The sequence below is a fragment of the Gossypium hirsutum genome, chromosome A12 (genome assembly GCF_007990345.1).
Source record: "Gossypium hirsutum isolate 1008001.06 chromosome A12, Gossypium_hirsutum_v2.1, whole genome shotgun sequence".
In the NCBI taxonomy this organism is placed as follows: domain Eukaryota; kingdom Viridiplantae; phylum Streptophyta; class Magnoliopsida; order Malvales; family Malvaceae; genus Gossypium; species Gossypium hirsutum.
In genome coordinates, this window is record NC_053435.1 from 73744189 (window position 1) to 73758309 (window position 14121).

General features: G+C 35.2%; 1 non-coding gene across 1 annotated transcript; it reads right to left on the reverse strand.

Annotated features, from left to right (window-relative positions):
• Positions 1–13373: 13373 nt before the first annotated feature.
• On the reverse strand, positions 13374–13480 carry LOC121211593 (small nucleolar RNA R71). Its single transcript, XR_005906813.1, has one exon. It is a non-coding gene; the product is annotated as a small nucleolar RNA R71 (small nucleolar RNA).
• Positions 13481–14121: the final 641 nt, after the last annotated feature.

Here is a 14121-nt window from a genome sequence, read left to right on the forward strand (position 1 = left end):
ACCCCTAACCTGTATTCATCGCCGGAATAGGTTTACAGAGTATTACCGAAGTTTACAAAATATTTACAGATAATTCATGTCATTTATTATTCATTTCTCGAGATTATTCATAACGTCCCTTAGATGGACCCTCGAGGCCCAAAATGAGTATTAGAATTGAATTGGGACTAAATCAGGAACTCAGAATTTTTCGTAAAATTTCTAAAATTTTCCTAATACAGGGCTCACACGCACGTGTGGTTCAGGGGCACGCCGTGTGACCTAAGACACATCGTGCTGCAATCTGTGTTCGATCCCAGGTAACTCTCTGACTTGTGCTACACGGCTAGCCACACGCCCGTGTGAGTAGGCCGTATGATAAATTAAATTTTCAAAAAATTAAGTGCATGGTTCACACGACCAAGACACACGCCCGTGTTCTAAGCCGTGTAGCTCACACGGTTGAGACACACCCTCAAGTCTCTGCTCGTGTACTCAATTATGAGCATTTTGTTTCTCAATTTTTAGATGCAGAGGACACATAGCCAAACCATACGCCCATGTTCCAGGCGCTTGTTACACACGGTCAAGACACATGCTCATATGTCTACCCATGTGGAAAAAATAAAGCCATTTCCTAGCTTTATTTCTCACCTAAATTTGCCAATAACCTACACCAACACTTACAAGTATATGCCAGCCAATCCAAGCATTATAATCAAACTAATTTTAACATCTAATGTAGTATATCATTACATGCATACATATTTATAATTTTATCTTTATTAAGTATATTCATTTAGCATAACTTGATCAACCATATTTATAAACTTAACACATAGGTATTCGTCTTAATATAACCTTAATATTATACTAAACAAACCATTACTAAGCATTCCAATAGCTAGTTTACAAACCACATTCATATGCCATCAAAGGCCAAGTTACCTATACATGCCATTATACCAAATGAGGTTACTATTTATACCAAAACAAGCTAGCGGATAGTGTGATGATACTCCAACCATACCTAAGCTTCGTGAGCTTTCAAGGACTATAATTTAGAGAAAATAAAACCTAATAAGCATTATATGCTTAGTAAGTTCGTATAATAGAAATCGAAACTTACCAATCACATTTAACAACATTAAGCATACAATTAACATGCTTTCATCATTTTGACAAGTTTACCTAAACACATATACTCAATCAAGCAAGTTAGTCATATAATACATGTAAATGTTAAATAAACATAGATGAGCTCATCAGAAAATCCTTCATCAAATAAATCAAAAATATTCAGGGCATATTTCTATTTATCTCATCGTTTTCACATGTCAAGAGTGTTATCCGTTAAATTGTTGAAATATCGATGGATACTCAAATAGTACACTCAAGGTGTACATATCTATAAACCATCAATTCTTATTCAGGGAGCATCCTCTTGAGCCACATGTCCAGATGCTCAAACGAGCATGTAATCATGTAATAGGAAACTTATCCGAGCTAATCAGAAACCTCATAAGCATTTTTATTTAGAAAACTCATAGAGCCTTTAAGATATCTTCGAAGAGTTAATATCAGGGAGCTTAGGTTAAGGTTACAGAGAGTTCAAGCGAGCTTAACAGGACACTCATGAAGATCCGTGTTTGTGTCTGCATTATATGCAAGATCACAACCGATCGTATGTCAGGACACTCACAAAGAGCTACGGTGATGTGCAACAAATGCAAGATCACTACCGATCAAGATGCTCACAGGAACTATAAATATATATCAGTATGCTCGAGAGGCTATATCAGGATAACTTGTCCGAGCTAAATCCCATCTGCAACATATACAGATTCACATTTATGTACAAGAAATCATACATATCCATCGATTTTCATTGTTCCAATGGAACTTAACATTTTAAATACATTTCAAATCATGAAATCATTTCATGTATTTATAACATTCCATAATTAAAATAAACATATATCATATTCAACAATCAGTTTAACATGTTAATATGCATAAATAAGTTACACGAACTTACCTCGATAATAATTCGTACAAGAAAATCTACTATTCTGAAACTTTCTCCTTTCCTCGATCTAACTTTGGATTTATGTTATCCGGATCTATATAAATGAATTTAATCATCAATTTTTTACATTTCATATTCTATTGAACTCAATTTAAATCTTAGGAAAAATTACTATTTTGCCCCAAAAATTTCCATAAATACCAATTTCGTCCCTAGGCTCGAAAAATAAAATTCATGAAATTTTCTTCTTATTCCAAGCCTAACCAAAATTTCAATATAAAATTTATAGCACATGTATTTTATAAAATTTAGATTTTTTCTTAAATTTTCACAACTTTACAATTTAGTCCTTAAATCACAATTTCATCAAAATTCACTTTGTAAAAGTTGTTTATCTATCATCAACCTTTCATTTTCTACCATAAATTTCAAATTTTCAGCATATTCATCCATGGAAAAAAATCTATACTTAGATAACTTTTCAAATTGATCCCTAATCTAGATAGATTACTTTATCCCGATCTCAAAAATATAAAAATTACCAAAAATCAGGATAAGAATACTTACCCAATTAAGCTTGATTAGTTTCTTCTCTCTCTCCTAGGGTTTCCATGTATTTTGGGGATGAAGATGATAATAATATGATGATTTTTCTTATTTATTAATTTATCATCTTTTAGTTATTTTAGTTTCCAATTTAGTCCTTAATCTTTTCTAATTTTTCCATGGATGAATCACCAAAAATATCTAATAACTTTTCTTTAATGGTCTAATTACCATATAAGGACCTCAAGTTTTGAATTCCATAGCTATTTGATCCTTCTAGCTACTAAAATCTAACTTCTTCTTTTTATGCAATTTGATCCTATCAGTAATTAAGCACAAAATCGATAAAATTTTCTTATCAGAATTTTCTTATGACATTCCTATCAAAATACTAACCATGCAAAAATATAAAATTAAATTTTCATTTCGACTCTGATTTGTGGTCTCGAAACCACTGTTCCGATTTCACTGAAAATGGGCTGCTACAACTTTTCCCCTTAATAATTTTTGTCCTTGAAAATCTTACCAGTAAAGAGATTTGGATATTGCTTTCTCATGGTATCCTCCTGTTCTCAAGTAGCTTCTTCTATACCATATTGTTGGTAAAGAACTTTTACTAAAGCCACCTTTTTTGTTTCTTAATTCTTTCGTTTCATGGGCCAAGATTTTAATCGGTTCTTCACTATATGTCATATCGGTTGAATCTCTACCTTTGACAGAGAAATAACATAGGTTAGTTTGATGTTAATAGTTATGTTTTGGTATCATGGTTTAAGAATGAATTTGTATATAAGTTAAGCCATGTGATTTTCCTTATTTTGGTATCATATTTTGATTTCATATATGAACTTAATGGTGTATGTTTTGGCATGGAAATATTTGGATGAAATTATGCAACTGAAGTCTTGATATGTAGATGTTAGATGAATGAATTGTATAAGTGGTTAAATATGTATTTGGATTTGTAAATGGTAAGCTTGGTTATGGCTTATAATGTATATTGAATTGGTTATTTTTGTTGCATATTGAGTTACATAATTGTGGTTTAATATGAATGTAAATGCTTATGTTTTAGGGTGGCAAATTTTGCTTTTCAAATGGCCTATTTTTTTCCATATGGGCAGAGACACAGGTGTGTGTCTCAATTGTGTGTGACACACGGTCATGTTACACGGTTGTGTGTCTCTTGGGGTACCCTGTGAATTAAAGTTAGTATACCATATAGTTTTGACACGGCCTAGACACATGGGCGTGTCTATTGGCTGTGTATGGCACACGGGCTGGCACACGGGTGTGTGGTCGGTCGTGTGACCCAAGTCAGTAGCCTCCCTAAATTTCACACGGCCTGGCACACGGGCGTGTCTTGTGGCCGTGTGGACAGGGTCAGTATGTATGCCCTGTTTTGCCACGGTTTAGACACAGGAGCGTGTATAATGCATGATTAAGACTTTGTATGATTGATTTAATACATTTTGAATATGAACGAATGATGGTTACTGAAATGAGATGAAATTTGTTAAATGAATGTTTTGAATTGAGTTATAGTCTAGTAATGCCTTTTAACCTATTCTGGCGGCGGTTACGGGTTAGGGGTGTTATAGTGTGACCCAAGTTAGTAAACTCCCTAAATTTTACACGGCCTGGTACACGAGCATGTCATGTGGCTGTGTGGGCAAGTTGTATGTATGCCTTGTTTTGCATTGGCTTAAATACAACGGTGTGTCTAATGCCGTGTGAGGCACACGGCCTGTTCACACTGGCATGTGACCTGTATAACTTTGAAAAATGTTTAAATCTTGAAATTTTTTCTATGCGCTCAGTTTAGTCCCGACCCTTTTCTAAAGAATGTTTAAGGTCTTGTTGACCTTTGTAAGGGACTCTATAATGATGTATAACCATGATGCTATGATGTTTATGAAATGAATGCGAAATGATTAGATGTGTCTGGTAATGCCTCTTTACCTTAGTTCAGCGACGGATATGGGTTAGGGGTGTTACACATTAGGAGCCTACGAGCCCCAAAACACACAGTCAGGGTGGTTCGGGACTAAATTGATAACTCAAGAGATTTTTATGAGACTTAGAAAATTTTTCAAACTACAAGGGAACACTCCCGTTTGGCCCCGCCATGTGTCTCACACGACTAAAGATATACCCGTGTCATAGGCCGTGTGGACATTCGAAATGGGAGCACATGGTCGTATCCAAGCCCGTGTCCAACCTCATGTAACTCTTTGACTTGGGTCACACGGCCAACACACACTCCTGTGTGGCTAGCCCGTGTGCACTAGAAATGGCCACACACGCCCATGTGCTAGGCTGTGTGCTAGTCTGTGCAAAACTTATAGGGTATACTGACTTATGCCACACAGCCAAGTCACCACCTGTGTGCTGGGCCGTGTGAAGCATACTGACTTGATTTCTATTTCAACACTAGGGGACACACGGCTGTGTAACCTGACCGTGTGTCACACACGGCTAAGACACACGCTCGTGTCTCTGCCTATGTGGATAAAAAATTAGGCTATTTACCAAGCCATTTTGCCACCCGAACTAGCACAAACCTAAACCAAGACAATTGGCACAAAAACATGGCATAAATAGGCATTCAATCAACCTCAACCAAGCATCATTTAAACCATTTCAATGCTAACAAATACAAGGCACACAATATCACAATATGTCATTCAATTTATACTAAACTATCGCGTTCTTAAATCATCAATATGGTTACATTTCAAACATGCATTATTTGACCTATAATTCAAACATACCATATCTCATATCTCAACCATTTAGTATCCCTAATTACCAATTATCATCAAGCATCACATTTCCATCAATAAACACATAACCAAAGCCATATGCACATATGAATACACAACCAAATCAACCAAATTAATCCAACTCTCATGGCTGTATACAAAACCAAAACATTAACATTTACAAACCATTTCAAATGACTAAATTCATTACCAAACTATATATCAAAATGATCATAATCCTATACATGCCATATACCCAAAATACTTATGTTCAAAATGGTATGGCCTATTGAAAGACCTATCCTTCCGTTTGAAACTCTCGGACAAAGCTGATATGCTAGTGAAACTTTACTTATCGTTCTTTAGTTTATCTAGAGCGATTAAGTTAGCAAAACGGATTTCTCCGTCTTTGTTTAATAGCATAACTGATCCTATGTCTGACGTTCAAAAATTTGCAGAAGTCAGAGATTGGCTACGAGGGTTAATACGTAAACTAGCCAATCATCCGAGCTAGCTTTTAACTCACTATAAAACACAAAAAATTAAACAATGTAAGCTATAAAGCTTAATAAGTTCATATATCATTAAATTCAATTAACCAAAAATACACAATTCATACACCAGACCCAGAAAGCTTCGAATCTCAGATACCGTCTTAGGTGACTTCCACTCCAGAACAGCCTCAATTTTCTGAGGATCAACCCTAATCCCTTCAGCAGATACCACATGGCCCAGAAATGCTACCTCTCGTAACTAGAACTCGCTTTTACTGAACTTGGCATACAGTTGTTTCTCCCTCAAAATCTGTAGAGCAACTTGGAGATGTGCATCTTGATCATCTTCAGTTCTCGAATACACCAAGATGTCATCTATAAAAACCACTACGAACCAATCTAGATAGGGCTAGAACACTAGGTTTATCAAATCCATAAAAGCCGTTGGTGCATTCGTCAGTCCAAACGGCATCATTAGGAACTCGTAATGACCATAACGAGTCCTAAACGCTCTATTGTAAACATTAGCCTCTTTGAATCTCAATTGATGGTACCCCGATCGAAGATCAATCTTAAAGAAGACCTAAGCTCCTCAAAATTGGTCCAATAGATCATTAATCCTTGGTATTGGGTACTTATTAATAGTTAATTTAATCAATTACCGGTAGTCGATGCACATACGCATGGATCCATCCTTCTTTTTCATAAATAAAATCGGTGCTCCCTATGGAGACACACTAGGTCAGATGAACCCTCGATCCAGTAACTCTTAAATCTGAGCCTTAAGCTCCACTAGCTCATTCGGTGCCATTCTGTAAGGGCCGATGAAGACTAGAGCTGTACTAGGTAGAAGCTCTATCCCAAATTCAACTTCTCGGTTTGGAGGTAACCCATGTAGCTCATCGAAAAAAAATCCGGAAAGTCCCTAACTATTCTGATATCTTTAATAGACGAAACCTTAGAATCAGAAATACCGATGTAGACTAATACGCCTCACAACCCTTACGAACCAACTTCTTGGCCCTTAGTGCAGAAATCACATTTGACAAATAATTTCGAAGCTCTCCAATTACCACTACCTCATTACCCTCTACAGTTTTCAGTACCACCCGCTTAGCAGCACAATCCAAATTCACTTGATGTTTAACCAGCCAGTCCATACCCAATATTAAGTCGAATTCTCAAAAGGGGAGTTCCATTAAATCCACCAATGATAAACCGCAATTTATACATATTTTTAACCCATGCTTAGCATATTTTTGGATGAATTATCCTTAGAATTGGTGAATTCGATGCTCCTAATCCTTTAATTTCATGTTTTACACTTAGGTGAGCATAGGAGAGTAAAAAGAGCAAGAAATGGGCCGAAAATGGAGAAAATTGACCAACATGTGAAATCAACACGGCCTAGATTTCCATACACGGATGGACCACATGCCTGTGTCCTTTTAGCAGAATTCAACACGGATTGAAGAAATTGCACATGGGCGTGTCCCTATCGAGCCCAAGTTTAGTCCTATTCGGAAAAGTCCACTCTTGAGGGCTTTTAGGCATTCTAAAGCCTATTTAAACACACTAGAGGAGGATTAGAGGACACACACGGAGTAGGAGGCAAGGAATTACTCAAGGGAAACCGATTGATCCATCTTAGAAGCCAGATTCATCGTCAAGACTGAAGATCTCCCTTAAATTTCCTTCAGAAGTTTTAGGTTTTCTTTATGTTTTGTTATCTCTATTCTTTTGAGATGTTTTCTTTTATAAATATGAACTAAATCCCCTAAATACCTAAGGGGAATGAAACTTAGGATGGATCTTATTATTATCTGAATTGTATGATAAATCTTTGACTTGTTCTTACTTATGAATTATTAATTCTTGTTTTAATATTCTAGGATATTGATTCAAGTACTGATGTGCTTATTCAGAGGAGCAAAAGTCCCTGTGACACCCCTAATTTGACCCTAGTCGGGAAGTGGTTTCGGGACCACTAAACCAAGTCATAAAAATAATTAACCGTCATAATTGATGCTCATTATATGTACATGTGCATGTGTGAAAATTTCATGTTTGAATTTTGTTAATTGTAAGTGAATTTTATCAAATAGGACTTATGTGAGAAAATTTAGAAATGTGCTAGGCAAATGCAAAGTGGCCTATTAATGCATATTGTGAAAATGATGGGTTTGCATGTCAATTTACCCAAATTAAGGCATAGTGGCCGGCCATGCTATGAGTGGAAACATGTCACAAACATGTTTTGTTAGTGATGGATGTTAGGAACAATAAAATAAGGAGTATGGGATACAAAATATATGCCTTTTATATTAATAAATTAAATGTTAAATGAATAAATAAAAAGGGGCTTATGTGAAAAATCTTGAAAATGTCATAGGTTAATTGGTAGTGGCTAAAAATTGCATGGTTTGAAGCATGAGGGACTTGCATGTCAAACATTCCTTTTTCTTGGTAGTGGACGGCAAGGATGGGCATGAATGACACATTTTGGCATTTTGTATGTTATATTTTAGTTAAATAATATCAAATAGTTTTATAATAAATCAAGCTATTATATGTCATAAGTTATAAGAGGAATTAAATAATTAAAAAGGGTGAGAAAAAAAAAGTTGGGTCTTTTCTTCTTCTCCATTGCCGCGAGTAGAAAAGAGAAAGAAGGGAAAAAAGGCTCAAGACACATTTGGCCATTAGCATAGATTGATTCTAAGGTATGAGTTTATGTCATTTTTTTTGTTGAAAACTTGTGAAATTGAGTTTGTATCTTAGTTCTATCTTAAACCATGAGTTATTCTCTTAGATTTTTTTTTATGGAAGCATGTACGGTTTTGTATAGAAAATCCTATGTTTGAAATTTGTTGTTAGAAAAGGGATTAAGAGTACTTAATAGACTCCATGAGGTTAAATTTCACATGAATAGGAAATTGTGAACTTAATTTATGAGCTAGATGCAATCCCTTATAAACCCCACGTTGAATTTCGATTTTGGTCAAAGAATGTGTATTCGGCCAAGTTCTTGATGAGTTAAATTTGATTGCTTGAAGCTTTAATTTGTAATTTGTCATTAGGTGAGTTTTAAACTTGTCAAAGTTGATAAATTGGGGGTTTAAATGGCTTGTTTATATTGTTAAGTTGGTTATGGTGATTTCATCAAATGATGATTATTAATGATTTTGATAAATTGACCAAAGTGTAATGATAAGTGTGAATTATATTTGACACGTTGCTCATGATTTTGTTGATTCGGTTATGTCATGTATTTAATGGTGGTGGTATAATGTTTGTGCATTATATGCTAAAATGACTTTAGGCTAAAGGGGTAATGTATTAGTAAATTCGGCAATGGAGGCTAATTTATAGAATTTTTTTTAGAGAAATTTATTATGTGTTATTTGAATGCCGAATATACTCCCAAATTGATGACATGAATTGTTTGTAATTTTGAGAAGTGGTAAGGTGACTATGCCAATTGATATTTCTTTAAAATATTAGTATAGCATTCGCCATAGGTAAAATGTCATAAGGATGGAATTTATGCTATTTGTTGGTAGCCTAAATCCATAAAGGAGCATTCGATTTTGGTCTAAAGGATAGTGAATTGTTGTTGAATGGCCTCAAATAAAATGTGTATGTTATAAAATGAGTATTTGGGCAGGCTAATTGATTGAAAAGTGTTTGAAGCATGTTTGGGTGGAACCTAATTGAGTCTTTGTGACTGTTTTAATTGTAGTAATCGGCTAAAGTGGTTATTGTGTAACTATTTATATATTTTTATTATGATAGCCGAATGTAACATAAATAAGGATGTGAATAAATTGTAGTTTCAGAGGTTGTTAATGAAGACATGAGTGTGGAAGCTTTCGGTCAAAGAAGAATGGTTGTATGAAAGTAAGATTATAAATGTCGTAGTGCCTTGTAAAGTGCGTAAATTACATGACTTTGATAAGTGTTGCTTGTGTTTTGAGACTTATCAATGTTTTTTTAAATGTGTCGAATGTGATTTTTGTTGAATAATAGAGATGTGATAAGTTGAATTTGTTTAATTAAGCTCAAGGACAAAAAGAGGCACAAATTTCGGATAAGGGAAAGAGGAAGTAGCTGAATAGTCGATTCGTGATAATTCGATAACATCCGAGGTAAGTTTTAAGTGATTAAACGTTGAGTAAATTCAATTATAATAGGACATGATGAGTTGATTTAATAAGATATGATGTGGCCATGATATGTTCTAAGCTCAAATGGTAAGTTCTTAAGTGTTTAAGCTTGGGAATTTAAGGGTAATTTGAAATAGTCTGCTTAGGACAGCAGCAGTAACGTGACTTTAGAAAATCACCATAAATTTATGGATTTGAATTAGAGGCTGAATGAGACATGAAATTAAAGCTTAATGAGTCTAGCTTCTTATAAAAGAAACCGTGTAAGCAAAGGGATTTCCGATAATGAGATACTTAAAGTTGTGTGAGACAGCGCAGAATGACACTGTAATCCTCTGTTCTGTTTTTAGAAAATCATTATAAATTGTACAAAAATGGTTATAAGATAAAATTTATATGCTTAGACTCCTTAATGCGTCTAGTTTCAAATGAAATCAAATACAACACATTTTGAATTCTGTAAAATGAGAAATTTGATTCGTAGTAAAGAGTGGTCAGATTAGTCAAACAGTTAAACAGGGGAAACTTTAAGAAAAATCTGGTATTGATTGGCCAAACCTAAAATTCTGGAAATTTTATGGATGGAAGATATACGAGTCTATATTCAGGAAAAATTAACGGCAAGTGATTTGGAGTTTTTTAGCTCCGGTTATAAATAATTTAGTGACATTGCTCAGGAAAACAGCTCATAGTGAATATGTGATTTTGTTGTAAACATGGATAAAACTTGTTTTAGTTGCTCATAAGCTATTGATTAAACCCATACTTGAATTCTAAATCGTGATATTGTAAGCTTATGAGTATTCGAATATGAAATGATAGTATGGCGTAAAATTGAATTATTCATTGGAAAGTGATGGATGTAGATTCGGCCAAGACCAAGTCTGTACATGATAGTATAGGTGGTATGTGAAGTATATTTGAATAAATGTGAAAGTGTATATATATGTGATAAGGCCTAATGGCTGATGTGATGAATGTGAAAGTGTATATATGTGATAAGGCCTAATGGCCGATGTGATGAATGTGAAAGTGTATATATATGTGATAAGGCCTAATGGCCAATGTGATGAATGTGAAAGTGTATATATGTGATAAGGCCTAATGGCTAATGTGATGAATGTGAAAGTGTATATATATGTGATAAGGCCGAATGGCTGATGTGATGAATGTGAAAGTGTATATATGTGACAGGGCCGAGTGGCCAACGTGATGGATGTGAAAGTGTATAAATGTGATAAGTCCCGAAGGGCATTTGTGTCAGTACTATATCCGGGTTAAAACCCCGCAGGCTTTATGCGAGAATATTATCACTGATTAATGTCCGTAAGCTTCGTGCTCGTACTATATCCGAGCTCTAAAGACTCGACGACTACGTGTGGGGATTTTGTCCGGGTAAGACTTCGTAATAAGAATTGCTTATAAATATATTCAATGCGAAAGGTTAAACAGGTATGTACTCCTAGTTTATATGTGAGCTTGATTTGCACTAAATCATAAGGTAGTTATGTGATGCATACGATATATCTATGTCACATGAGCTCACTTTTATGTGGAAGTTTATCTGCCTATTGTATATGATGAGATGTGCATATTCGGTAAAGGGATGGTATGCCCGAAGGAAGAGTGAAATAAAAAAAATACGAACAACTATGTTATAATTTGATTGTTATCTGTTGACACTGCTTAAAACTTACTAAGCATTGTAATGCTTACTCCGTTTACTCTGTTTCCTCTGTTTTATAGATCTCATTTGGAAGCTACAGGCTCGGGGATCATCAGCAACTAGTCACACTATCACTATCCATTGTTTGGTACCGCTACGTTTTGGATTATCTTATGGCATGTATAGAATAGACTAGTGGCGGAAGAATATTTTTGGTTAATGTATATAAGCCATGCGAAAATGGCATCTTTCGAATGTTTACTTAGGGAAGTTTAAATTTTATCCCTGGCTGTGATTAGTACTTATTTAAATGAATGATCTTTATTTCAAGAAAAAGTTCAAAATTTTACTGTTTTGACATGAGTTACAAGTCCGGTAATGCCCCTTACCTATTCCGGCGACGGTTACGGGATAGGGGTGTTACAGTCCCTGTCTAAGAGTAGATCTAACATAATTAAGCGGAGTTGATTGCACGCCTAGAGATAGGGTGACAAAATTTTGCCGAATTAGGGAGAAACCTAATAAGGGAATCCGTAGATCGAGTTAATGCAACACTAGGGAGTTAATTAGAAAGAGATTTCAATTAATCAACCTAGGGTTAGACGTTGTTAGTCTCGAGAGAGATAATAATATAAATTAGGGATTTCTACAGATCAAGTCAAATGAATAAATCGTCTGATTCAGAGTCAAATAACAAGTGAAGTATAGGTGGATTTTTCCTTGGGTATTGTCTTAATCAATTAGTTTTCTCAAAAGTTGTTTTTCCAATTTTCTTTTTGTTCGTTCTTAGTTTAGCTAATTAGTTTAGATAAACAAAACCCTTAATTTTTAGGCTAGATAATAAAAAGAAAGTTAATACTAGTACTCTTGGTTCCTTTGGGTTCAACACTCCTGTCTTGCCATAAACTATACTATTGTTTGATAAGGTGCGCTTGTCTTTGTCGTGATAATAGTTAATTTCAAGAATGATCAATTATAAATTTTTAAAACTTATCACACTTCACATCACACATCAAGTTTTTGGCGCCGTTTCCAGGGAACTAAGATATTAAGAACACTCAATTTTTATTACTTTAGCCATTTTACTTATATTTCAATTTAAATTTTTATTTTCTTTTCTAATTGTTCGCTTATTAACTTCTGGCAAATTTTTATAGCGTATGACTAGAAGAAACCTGTCAGGACCATTACTTTTTGACAATGAGATCAATCGTACAACTCACCAAAACTGAAGAGAAATAAGGCGAAGCCTAAGATACACAGAGGAAGAGCAAGAGGACGACATTCACACTACAACTGAGGAGATGGCTGAAAATCAGGAAAGCTCGCTACCTCCTGCAATACCTGCTGATCCAGTAAATTAGAATCCTGCTCCACGTACTATGTATGATTATACTAAACCTACTTTAAGAGGAACTAATTCAAGTATAGTTAGGCCTACTGTTGCTGCAAATAATTTTGAACTGAAACCTAACACAATTAAAATGATCCAACAATTTGTTGAGTTTGATGGTTTGCAAGACGAAGACCCAAACGTTCATTTGGCAAATTTCTTAGAGTTTTAAAATCGGTGTTTCTGATAATGCTATACGCCTTCGATTTTTTCCTTTTTTGTTGAGGAACAAAGTTAAATAGTGGTTGAACTCGTTACCACGAGGGTCAATCACTACTTGGGAACAAATGACCGAAAGATTTTTACTTAAATACTTTCCGCCAGCTAAAATGGGTAAATTGAGGAAAGACGTCTCTTCTTTTGTGCAGATGGATCTAGAGACACTCTATAATGCATAGGAGAGATACAAGGACCTATTGAGAAGGTGCCCTCACCATGGGTAACCTTTACGGTTGTAGCTTCAAACATTTTACAACGGTGTGAACTCCTCAACAAGGCAACTTATCGACGCAGCTGCTGGTGGGACTATCAATAACAAAACACCAGAAGTGTTTTACGAATTTATTGAAGAGATGTCACTGAACAACTATCAGTTGCTAGTCATAAGAACAAAGCCAATGAAAGTAGCCGGAGTTTTTAACCTCGATGCGGTTACTATGCTATCTAACTAGGCAGAACTCTTAAATAAAAAGATTGACGGTTTGTGTGGTTCTACTCAGGTACATCCAGTGATGAGGTGTGATTCAAATGGAGGAGGAGAATACAAAGAATATCAACCCTTCAACCCAAGCACCGATGAGGAACAAGTTCAATATATGGGTAATAATAATTCTAGATCTCAAAATAACCCATATAGTAACACATATAATACAGGTTGAAGGAACCATCCCAACATCTTGTGGGGTGGTCAAGGGAATCAAAGGCCACAACATCCTCCGGGTTTTCAACATCCACCTTACCAACAGGAAAAAAAGTCGAGCCTTGAGGAAATGCTGACAAAGTTTATCTCGATGTCAAAAACTTGCTTTTAGAATACCGAAACAGCACTTAAGAATCAACAAGTGTCAATCCAAGGGCTTGAAA